The sequence below is a fragment of the Mastigoproctus giganteus genome, chromosome 10, assembly GCF_048544385.1.
Source record: "Mastigoproctus giganteus isolate SK-2022 chromosome 10, ASM4854438v1, whole genome shotgun sequence".
NCBI classification, from domain to species: domain Eukaryota; kingdom Metazoa; phylum Arthropoda; class Arachnida; order Uropygi; family Thelyphonidae; genus Mastigoproctus; species Mastigoproctus giganteus.
The window spans coordinates 176,924,487-176,937,065 of NC_143584.1; positions in this window are offsets into that span (position 1 = coordinate 176,924,487).

Consider the following 12,579-nt stretch of genomic DNA (forward strand, 5'->3'; position numbering starts at 1 on the left):
ATTTTCGAACCTTTATTGTGAACTCTAAAATAATTGCCAATTAATGGCTTTGTGCGCATTAGTTTCAAACAGCTGTATCTTCGTGTCCATTGAGAATTGGACAAATGGCTACCTGAACTTTTTTACTCAGAATAATAGATACTATAACCTTTCAAAATATTTACTGTTCCTCCTGAATCACCCTGTATATTATCAAGTGATACAGAAGCTATGGTAGATATAAATTAGTCTGTAATCAAGTCACAAAAGAAGTTAGGCAAGCTAAAGCCGATTATGAGAAGTCTCTGGCAAAGAATGCAAAGAAAAACAGCAAAGACTTCTATGAATCTATTAATAGTAGAAGGAGTTATACTGAAAGGAATATTGAGGATAAATTGTTGAGAATGAGCATAAAATCTCTGGCACAACCCAAGATCGAATCCTATACTCCAGAGCAAGAGCTATGTTCAACAGACTCAAGGCATCAGCATTAAAGAGATACACTGATGCTACCTTGTCTAAAGGAAAAGCGCCATATTCATCAAGACACAGTCGCATTAATTCAAATCTTGATCTAGATAACTGGATGGACTACATTTCAAGATTCAATACCAATTCCCTCTGCTGAAATTCCTCTCCCAAACTTCCAATTTGCTCCTACTGATGACCTTTCCATAATTTCCATCACAAGACAGCAACTGATATATGCTATTAACTCCCTGCGACCATCTAGTACCGCAGGCCGTGATAAGATACCTCATTTCATAATTAAATGCCTTAGCCCCTATATTCTAGATGCATTACTCTCAATCTACAACTCTATTCTTTCCACACGAGTTTTCCCTGCTCAGTGGAATGAATACTCTGTGAGGCCACTGCCTAAGGTCAAAGCACCAACAAGCCTAAAAGATTTCAGACCAATCTCAACTTCTTCCACCCTCCTCAAACTTCTAGAAAAGGTACTCCTTCCGGCATTAAACAAACAGTTGATGCCACAGAAGCCGAAACAGTTCCATTTCGCAGTTGAAAATAGATCCACCATAACAAACCTCATGGCCGCACAGACATCAATTCTTCAAGCCTTCGAAACTAAATCTGAATTAGCTATAGTGTACGCTGACATTGAAGCTGCTTTTGACAGCCTAGACGTCACAGCCCTTCTCAGACTCCTGCAATTCTTCTTCAGGATTAATGGAGACCTACTAGCTTTCCTCACCGCCTTATTGAAGAATCGAAGTGTCCACCTCACTTTGAAGAAAACCCACTTTACAAGAAAAATTAATGCAGGAGTCCCTCAAGGTGGTGTCCTGTCTGGCCTTCTCTTCTCAGCGATTCTGATTCCTTTCATGAGTCATCGTGATGATGCTCTAATATATGCCGACGATATAAAGTTTCTTACCTTAATCCCACCGTCTGCAAACCCAATGGAAATTACGTCTTCCATCACAGAGAACTTGACCACTCTTTCAACTTACTTGAAGATGTTTGGATTAAACCTTAACCCGTCAAAATCTGCAATAATGACTTACTCATTGAAACAGCAACCAACAATAATTCAACCTTCAGTTTTAGGTACTCTAATTCCAGTGGTTACCTGCCATAAAGATCTCGGGGTATATTTTGATCCGAAGCTGAAATTTAATGATCACACAGAATACCTCCGGAAGCGTTTTAACACCCTACGCTGGAGCGCGAAACAACACTTACTTCATTCCAACGATGCCGCAACCACTACCAGATATCTTCAAGCCACCGTTTATCCGGCTATTTTATATGCTGCTGAAATTTGGGCATCTGCGTCGCCTTCACTTCAAAAACCGGTGTTCTCGTGTGAATACTGGACCCTGAAATGGGCCACAAATAAACATCGCCGACCCCCTCAATTGAGAACAACTGACATGGCTGAGCAGCTAAATGTACCCAGGATCCCGAGGTTAATTGACAGCAGGCGTTTAATGACTTCAGTAAAAATGTACACAGGAGTAATAAACGCCCCAAACATCTGGGATTTCTGTCAGTGGCACAATCCTACGCCATCCTTGAGGTCAGAGCCCACACTAATCCTCAAATACAACCGGTTGAAACTGTGTAGTCGGTTCCTACCTGCCCAGGCACTCCCCAAAATTCAGGCACTGCTCCGTCTTGGAGTCGACCTTCAGAAATTGGCTACCGACTACAAATACCGTCACTTGCTCTTCGAGTGGATTCCATCTGTGGAACTGGGATAATTTACTCCATATGACGTTTAGTCCTCATTTTTCATTATTACAATTTACATGTTTGTAACTCTTAATTTCCATGTAACGGTAATTTTTTATTTATTTATTTTTTTTTTTTCCTTTTTGCCAATTAATTTCATTTATAATGTAAAACTCCTGGCCATGTCGCCGTGTTGAGTGTTATTGTCTCTAGTACATGTCCTGTACTTATTAGCAATAAAGAATTTATTTATTTATAAAATGTCACCTGAGGCGGATGGAATCTATCCAATTATATTAAGGGAGGCAGCAAAGGAGGTAAGCAAACCTTCAGCACTGCTATGGATAAAGGGATGGTTAAGTGGAAGAAGACAAAGAGTGGTTATAAATGGGCACTGCTCTCCATGAAGTAATCTTATTAGTGGAGTCACCCCAGGGTTCAGTGCTGGGTCCATTATTGTTTTTTGTATTTATCAATGATATTGATCAAGGTATATCCGGCTTAATGTTTAGTTTGCAGTTGATAAAACGTTGGCAGGGTGGTCAACGACAGTCATCAGTGTGAGCTACTGAAACAAGATCTAGGAAATTGGATCGATAGGCTGAGAAATGGCAAATGAAGTTTAATATTGACAGATGAAAGGTACTGCGAATAGGTAGCAGTTACCAGGAATAGGAATAGGAGCATGTATGCTTGCATGTATACCAATGCTAGGAGTTTGGTAAATAAATTTGATGAATTTGAAGTGTTGGTCAAGACATCAAAGGCGGATATTGTTGGGATATCAGAGACGTGGTGTCACACAGATATAAAGAATGCTGAACTGGAATTTGGGGGGTACAATGTGTACAGAAAGAATAGACAGGATAGAAAGGGAGGAGGTGTTATTCTGTTAATTAAGAAAAACATAAAATCAAAACAAATGCATCCAGTTGATATAGATGAACAGTACACTGTTGAGTCAGTTTGGTGTGACATAATCACTGCGAAAGCAAAAATAAGAGTAGGAGTGTGTTATAGGCCTAATGACTCGAATGAGTACAATGAACAATTGTACAGAGAAATAGAGTGGGCTAGTAAATCAGAATATCTTATAATGGGGGATTTTAACTTCCCAGATATTGACTGGAACTTGTGGGTTGGTCACTCACACACTAGTCACACTTTTGTGGATTTATTGGATGATTGTTTTCTGCAGCAGCATAATGTTCGAGAGGCAACTAGAGAGGGTAATACTGTTGACCTGGTTATTAGCAGTGATCATTCATGTATTAGGAATTTGCAGATAAAAGAACCACTAGGTGGCACTGATCACAGTGTACTGATGTGGGATTTACTTAAAGATTTAATTACCATCAGGGGTAAAGGAAAGGGTTTTTGCTTCCGTAAAGGCGACTACGATGGTCTGAGACAGTATTTAAATTCTATACAGTGGGACCAACTGACGATCAACTTACCAACATTAAATTCTAAGTGGGAAGCATTGAAGGAATTAATCGTGGAAGCTACTAAAAGTTTCATACCTATTAAGAAATATTGTTCAAGGTTTAGGCCTAAATGGTTGTCAAATGAACTAATGAGACTCATGGCAGAGAAGAAAAATGCATGGGATGCATATAAATTATCAAGCAACTCAGAAGCCTATGGCAGATATAAGCTAGTCTGTAATCAGGTCACAAAGGAGGTTAGACAGGCGAAGGCAGATTACGAGAAATCCTTGGCAAAGGATGCTAAGAAAAACAGCAAGGATTTCTTTACTTATATAAACTCTAAAAGGAAGGGAATGAATCTGATTGGTCCACTTGACATCGATGGTTCGACTGTTGATGATCCTGCTCAGATAGCAAACAAACTGAATGAGTATTTTGAATCTACATTCACACATGAGGAATTATTAAAGTTTGAAAATGGCAGAAGGTTATCAAATTGTAGCAGGATACTTAATGATTTTGTAATAACTGAAAGCAAAGTGGAGGAGAAATTGTTGAAGTTAAACATAAGAAAAGCACCTGTGGTGGATGGGATCTATCTAGTTATATTAAAGGAGGCGGCAAAGCAACTAAGCAAACCCTTAGCCATAATTATGAGAGCATCTTTGGACTCAGGGGAGGTTCCACTGACTGGAAATATGCAAATGTATCCCCAATTCACAAAGGGGATTGAAGGGTGACACAAGTAATTACAGACCAGTTAGTTTAACTTCTGTTCCGGGTAAAATAATGGAGTCACTGGTTAAAGATGCATTGCAGGATCATCTAGACAAGACTGCAGCAATAATTCAGACACATCATGGGTTTGTTAAGGGAAAGTCTTGTCTGACAAATTTCATAGGATATTATGATGTGGTTACAAAGGAACTGGATGCAAAAAATAATTTTGATATCATATACTTGGATTTTAGGAAAGCTTTTGACACTGTTGCGCATGGAAGACTATTGTACAAATTGGAGCAGAATGGTATTAAGGGTAAGTTGCTACAATGGCTAAAAGGATGGTTAAGTGGGAGAAGACAGAAGGTGATAATCATTAGGTGCTGCTCTTCGTGGATTAATGTTATTAGTGGAGTCCCACAGGGTTCGGTGTTAGGTCCACTGATGTTTTGTATATTTATCACTGATATTGATGAAGGTATATCAGGCTTAGTGTCGAAGTTTGCAGATGATACAAAGGTTGGCAGGGTTGATAATGACAGTAATGGCAGTGTGCTACTGCAACAGGATCTAGATAATTTGGGCAGATGGGCTAAGAAGTGGCAACTGAAGTTCAACCTTGACAAATGCAAAGTACTGCATATGGGTAGAAGAAACCCAGAGAAACGTACCAACTGTGTGGTACTACACTTAAGGTGGTAGAAAATGAAAAAGACCTGGGAGTAATTGTGCAGTCAGATATGAAGTTTTCTGAGCGTTGCAGACAGGCTGCCAGGGCAGGTCATGGGGTTTTGTCAATGATATATAGGAATTTTTCTAGCAGGGAGAAGGAGGTGATTGTCCCTCTGTATAAGGCAATGGTCAGGCCACGCCTTGAGTACTGCGTACAGGTCTGGAGGCCTCATTTTAGGAAGGATGTAGATTTATTTGAGCGTGTACAGAGAAGGGCAACAAGATTGGTGAGGGGAATGAAGGGATCCTCTTACCAAGAGAGGCTTAAGTTCTGCAAATTGCAGTGGCTGGAGACTAGGCACCTGCGCGGTGATCTGATTGAGGTATATAAGGCCTTGAATGGGTTGAGCACGCTGCATTCTGATGGGATCCTTCCACTTGTTCAGATTACGAACCTAATGGGGCATAAATTCAAATTAAGAAAAGACAGATGTAGAATAGATGTGCGGAAATTTGCCTTTAGCCAGCGGGTGGTTAATTGCTGGAACAAACTTCCATCTGTCGTTGTGGAAGTTGATAGGTTGAATAAATTTAAGGAGGAACTGGACAGGCATTTGGAGGGAATGGTGTGATTTTTTTTTTTTTTTTTTTTTTTTTTTTTGGCTGATGCTGCATAAGTTCATACACTTGCTTTCGTGCATCACATGCCACTACTACTACTACTACTACTACTACTACCATGCGACCAGCCCACAACTTCCAGCGAATGTCTGGAAGATTGATATTTCCTCATAATAAGAAATTCTGATTGATTGCCCGTTGTAATGTCCACATCTATTAACATATATCGAATTTAGAATTCGTAATATTTATTAACTGCAGTCAAAATTTTATTAGGCAAAAACGAGAGATTTGTCTTTTTTAAACGTTACGACTGTTGTACATCCCAGGTACATTATATTATCAAAAGTATCCAAAATTTTCAGGATTTGGAGAACGTTCAGGCTATAAATAAATAAATCCGCCAAGTAAGCTGCTTAGACCTGTTCTTCGATGGTATTTTAACCTCTGCCCCGGTAGACATTCTAGTCCTACTTCACCTGTCCTTATTCTTTATGTCTATATTATCTGTTTCTTTGAGAAGATGAATCACTCTAAATTACAACTTCTTGTGGAACCAGCGCTTTTCTCTCTCTCTCTCTCTCTCTGGTGTTCTTTTCTTCTAGATGCAGGGAACACCAGGACTGAAGACTGAACAATAGACGCAATTTATGAACATGTCGCGTGGACTTGGTTGTCTCAATACAAGTCCCAAAACAGCCCAATCCAAAAATTCCATGGCAGCACATCGATTCACTTAACTGAATATTTTAAATATACTAGTAAATAGGGGATTATGCTCCCCACCTCTCTTTTAGTTCTTGATTAAATAAATTAAAGAGTAAATTGAATTTCGAATTGTAAATTGAATTGAATCGAATTGTAAATTGATTGAATTGAAGTAAATCGAAATAGAAAATTGAATAAATAATTTGAAGACCAACTAACTGTTTTCAACCCTTAGTCCAATACAGGGTAACCAATAGTGAAACCTTTCTTAAGAGTAGAGTTGATTAATTATTTAATAACAGCGCTTAAATATTTCCAGATATTAATGCACGTACCTGATATGAAAGGGGGAACCAACGACTATTCCAACCTGAGCAACGCAACAGAAAGCTTACTCCTTGTAGTAATATAACTCAAGTTCATATTTGCTTAGCTTATACGCTGATGAAATGTTCTGACTTCCTGTTTTCCAGAAATTTCGGTTGTAAATAGGAACAAGCATTTAGGTACTCCTGAAATCTCTTTTGCAGGGTCCACATAAACAATGGTCTCTCATTTGATATCTCATCGTAGCAGATAACTGAAATCCAAAAGAAATTCTGTGACTACAAAACTGTATGCATTTGAATCTCGACTAATGTGGAAGGAAGTGGAAATTTCTGCTTTCAAGAAGTTTTCCTTAATCGGAACTTGGGAACCCGGATGTTTATAATAAATCAATAGTCGTATGTCAAGCATTACCTCATAGATAATCAAAGTTTACTGGCTATAAGATATCGGAAGAAGGAGGTCCAACTGATGATGACCTTTGGGGTTGGTATCTGCGTGCAATTGTGTATCTGATAGTAAATAAACATAGTGGTGTGTAAGAGTACGCGTCAGCTAACTTAAGTGGAATTTCTCTAAGGGCCATGTACCGTGAAGGTGAAAGGTCGTGAATGGTCTAGATTTATAAATACTAGTAAACTGCAATTAAAATATCGAATACGGTTTTATTTTATAATTTTTAATATCATTCTAATTTATAGATTTACAATTTAAAATTAAATGGTATCTAAGTAATATTTTTGGAAAGAAACAGTTTCAGTTTTCGGTATTATTTTTAGGACGCAGAACTTCGTCGATTTTGAATAATATTTTAAAAACCCTTGTCGTAAATCTTGTAAAAAATGCAATTAGAGAAGTAGCAGTCACAAGACCATCTCTTTGGCCTGCGCAATCGATTAATTGCTTCATTATCTCGACATCGATGTGTAGGGAAGACCTAAAATCGATAAGAAAGTTTCTGTGAGTGGTGTGTTGATTTAAATTGTGAAAGGCAAAGGCTGTGGAAGTGACTGGCTAGAATATACATTTATTGCGTAATGACCCAAAGGTTTAAGACATTAATGACCCAAAGATTTAAGACAGAAATTTGGAGGGTATTGCGCAAGAGAGGATGGTCCAAAAGTTGCAAAATAAGTCAGCAGATTTTCTGTAAGACTGATATTAAATGTCCACAGTCATGTTAAGTTATGTTAAGCTCTGAGTTCGTTGTAATTATAAATTACTTTGCTACCTGCGAAGTTTACACTCATAAATATAGTAAATCAGGAGACCGTGGGCATCCACTCGAATTTATTCGAGTGGAAAACAGAGAGGGAACTGAGTAGAAGGCTCATGGAAAAGAGTCCATCTATATATTTTCTCCCCAGCGATCTTTTGAAGGTCACTGTCAGGGACTGTGCGTGTGCGTACCTGGCATTTGAGTGGCTAACAACCCCGACTCTGACTTCGACTGGAACATTCTGTTAATATCACTTAAAGTTAGTGAAGCTCTATTAAGATTAACTATGATTTGGGAGACTCTGTTAAGATTACCTAAGGTTATGGAGGATCTATTAAGATTACCTAAGGTTAGGGAGGATCTATTAGGATTATCCAAGGTTAATGTAGCGCTACTGAATTTAGAAAATACAATATATTATTAATAATACTATCTATCTCTCTCTCTCTCCAAGAAATCTATAAAGTCCACGAAGTTTATTGGTTATAATGAGTTTTTTATTGTTATAAAAGCAACATCTGTTCCTCATCCCTTTGAAAAACTGATATTAAACTTTTGTTTATATCAGATGATTGGTTAAGTTATATCAGTATTGATCAGTTGTAGATATCCCCTCCTGGATGAGTTCTGAGTTCTGGTCTTTGCCGACGGACCTTGACCTTTTTCTTCTGAGCTCAACAGCAATGGTAGTTGCACACCATTTTTAAAAATTTCAATCGCCTTTTAACATTTGATCAATGGCTTCTTTATAAACCTTGTTTAGTTGTTCATGAATATTCACAACACAATTTTTTTTACATCCACCAGATAGTTGGGTCTAAACATTTGCACTACTTATGCGACAGTTATACATTATCCAATCAAAAGTCATGGAACCTTTGTAGTTATGAAAACAAAAATACAATTTTGTTTTGACGTTGTATGACGTGGTTTGACACTAAACCCTCAAAATAAGAAATAAATAATCAATGAGTTGAACGAAAAAATACTAATTTTGCATACCCGCAATTCTATTAGAAAAGTTTCCACTCTGATCCCCGATAGAAAGGGAGTTCATAGTTCCTGACCTACCCAGAATTAAAAGAATTTGAACGTGAAGTGAATTCACTTAGAATTAATGGTAATATCTGTAATATATGAGAAGATCAATCAAAATGTACCCAATATACGTTATAATTTAATTTTGATTTACCATACTTACAAATATGTTTAGTTATAACATAATAATCTAAACAGTAAGCCTGAAATTCTACTCCTTTCTGTTCTCCAATTTACACATCCTGAACTTATTAAATAGTTTACAGGAGACTTCACAAATCAAACAGAAAATTACCAATATGTGTCCAGAAAGCAAAATCATGAAGGTGCCTTTCAAATGTTGAAAGTTCAAAGTTTTGCAATCCAAATTTTGGTTTCTGTATAACGAATTTTTAAGATAATATTTGCTCCTTTCTCCATTTGATATATTTAGCAAAATCCTCTACTTCAATGTATGCATCATTTTCATTCAGGACTTTATTTAGGCCATCTTCAATTTCCGAAATAAAGATGGTGTCATGTCCTTCAAAATACTTTCGAATCACTTGAAGAAAACCAGACTTACTGTTCTTGACCAAATCATGGCAGGTCGTGTTCTTCCGTACAACCAGAGAAGCTGATCCATCTTTTACTGCACTGGACAGTTCTTCCATCGTTTCAATTTGTCTCTCAAATCTTAAGATAGTCATAAATGATAGCAATGTCCTGCAATAAACTGCTGTAATTACAACAACTGAAATGTTCCAGAATGCAAAAAATATTCTGAAAGGGGGATGTGCAAGAAATTTCTTCTTTATTCCTTGTGGAAGAAATCCTGCAAATGCAGTCCAACAGCATGAAGTCTTTAATTCTTCTTCGGGACTTTAATTGGTTGATTTTGTTGAAATCAATCAAATAAAGTCCGGAAGAAGTTCATATAAACACCATCAACTTTATTGCTACAGTCCTTTAAAGGATATCTCAAGGCAACTGAGTTTGAACCAACAAGAGTGGAATCGACGTAATTATTTTCTTGAAATACATTTCAATAAATATCTTTCTGTCGTATCGGAGCAACTTAATCCTCAATTTCTTCGTTTCTTCCGGATTAAAATCGATTTCACCACGACAACTCAACTATGATGCTACTATGACCATACAACAATTGTATCCGAATGGTTCCAGGAAGGAACATTCCAAGGTTTCCAGCATCTACCCTGACCGCCTAATTCTTCAGATCTGATGCCCATTTGGGAATGTCTGGAATATGTTAAAAAGGGTCGTTCGGCATCGAAGATCTCGACCGAAATATAGCATCTGACAAATAACCTGATAGAAGGATGGTCAAATCTAGAAGTAGACTCTCTCAGACACTTAGTTGAATCTATGCCACGATGTGTACGAACTATAATTCGGGAAAATGGCAGCTCTACTAGATACTGAATAAAATTTTCTAATTTGTTTTGCCACGGAGTGTATATGTTACTGTTAAAACCCGAAAATTGGGTAAATTCTAGGATTTTCTAATTCGTTTTGATATAAGAACCCAAATGATTAGCTTATTCTAGACTCTTACGGTAATATGTGGTAATATAATATGCTATACAATCTTAGAAAAAAAGAACATCAAGCTTTTAAATCAATCAAGATAACCTTGTTTTTGTTTTCTATTTTAGCTGTAAATTACTTGATTGAATTTTAATTTAAGGTTCCAATTTTTTACCAAAAATAGTTTACCATTTGGATTTTAAATTGAAGTAAGAAAATTACGTTTTTACACTTTCATGCTTGAGAGGTCTCAGACAATTTAACATATTGTAATTGTGTGTATCATCTGTAATGTGTTTATTTAAATATATCAATAAATTATCATTGGGTTCTCCGATTTCTGCGAATATATTAACCAGACAATCTTGCGAGAATAGGAGTTATGCAAAAAGGTAAAATTGAATGAATCATTCATGAGGAATATTTGTGAAAATCATTCGATTATGCAATCACTACAACATAAAGGAGGAAAAACGTAGAATTTGCGGTGAGCTTGTGAATTGCTGGCAGCAACGTTGGGATCTGAGTGAGTATGGAACCATTACAAGAGGGTTCATTCCAGCCGTAAGCTTTGCAATGGACAGGAGGGTGTCTTCATGGTTTGCTCCCACCATGACCACCAGTTACTTAATCACTGACATGGCTTAAGGGCCAAACTATTTGAAAGAGGATTAGAACCTGACCCCTACTGTTCGTGCGGTGAGGTTGAATCTTGGAGACATGCCATCCTTGAATGCGGACTGTATACTTCAGACAGGCAGGAATTACTAAATAGGTTACCAAACCTCACAGAGAATAATTTACCTCTCTTGGTTCAGAGGTGGGACATCTTTGCTTTGCTTCAGGAATTCTCGGCCAAAATTTTTAAAAGAAGAGAGGAGTTAAGAAATCTATTGCAGGATACCAATTAACGGAAGTGCTGCACATTTGACGACAGAATGTTTCGTGTACTGTCATCTTCATAGGATGTTTCTGGTTTACAGTGCGAGTTGATATTTCGCTCCTGGATACCCAAATGCAGGATTCCGCTGCCCTCCAAGTCTGGGCAGCCTTGGTGGCGGGATTGCTGGCACCTACCAGTATAGCACTACATCCAGTAGGTGCGGGATTTGTGCATTACAGCACACACACAGCGAAATGGCCTGATATAACACTCTTTTTTGAGGCTTGTTTTGCAGAGGTCCTGAGCTATTACAGGAGTAATAGGTGGAGATGGGTTATGTCTAGGAGCCACCTTTCATATCAGGACACAGACACAGAAGCACTAAGCAACCCCCCCCCCCCCCAAATCCGGACACGTAATACGGTATACGGAACCACTCCAGGTGTTATGTAAAAAACCAAACTATTATATTTAGGCCACCCGAATAATTAAATTCATCTGCCGTGCTGTGTATCTTATGTCTGCTAATTTCGTGTGTTCTATGGTCGCTATGTTGTCTGTTTGCTGGACAAAAACCCCAGATTCTGGGGGGGGAAACCTTGCTGTCTACGCCTGAGACCGACTAACTCAGCCAAGGACCAGGTATTATGTAGGTGAGTCTGGTAGAAGACTGAAAGATCAGGTTTCGGAGCATGAGGTGGCTCTGCGAACCACTAATTTTGAACGCTCCGCAGTCGCCGAACATTATTGGGTTGAGCAGCACAATCTTGATCCCCAATGGGATATTGAAATCGTCGACTATACACGTGATTATCGCCATCGCTCATGGCTTGAAGCACTACACATAGCCACCAGTAATAGTAGTATGAATCGCACGAGGGGAGTACGCTTACACCCTATTATAAAATGTACTGTATTGCAGTGCGATGATCATGCCCAGCTGACTTTTGCTATTGTAACCATCAATATACACCGAAGTACACCACTCACAGACTAGCTGATGAAGAGGCACTTCGCTTCGAAAGCTACTATGTATTTTATCGCTTTTATTATATTATATTTTAACTGTTTTATCTTATGTATATATATCATTTTTATTTTAATAAATTTATTTTAACCAGTTAGTCTGTCCTCGCAATAAACTTTGAGGATATAATGCAACCCGATGCACAAGGCCTGTTTTCACTAGTAGTATACAAGGTATCCATTGTATTGTTATTATTATTGCAATAAAGATTTCTACATATACATCTGAT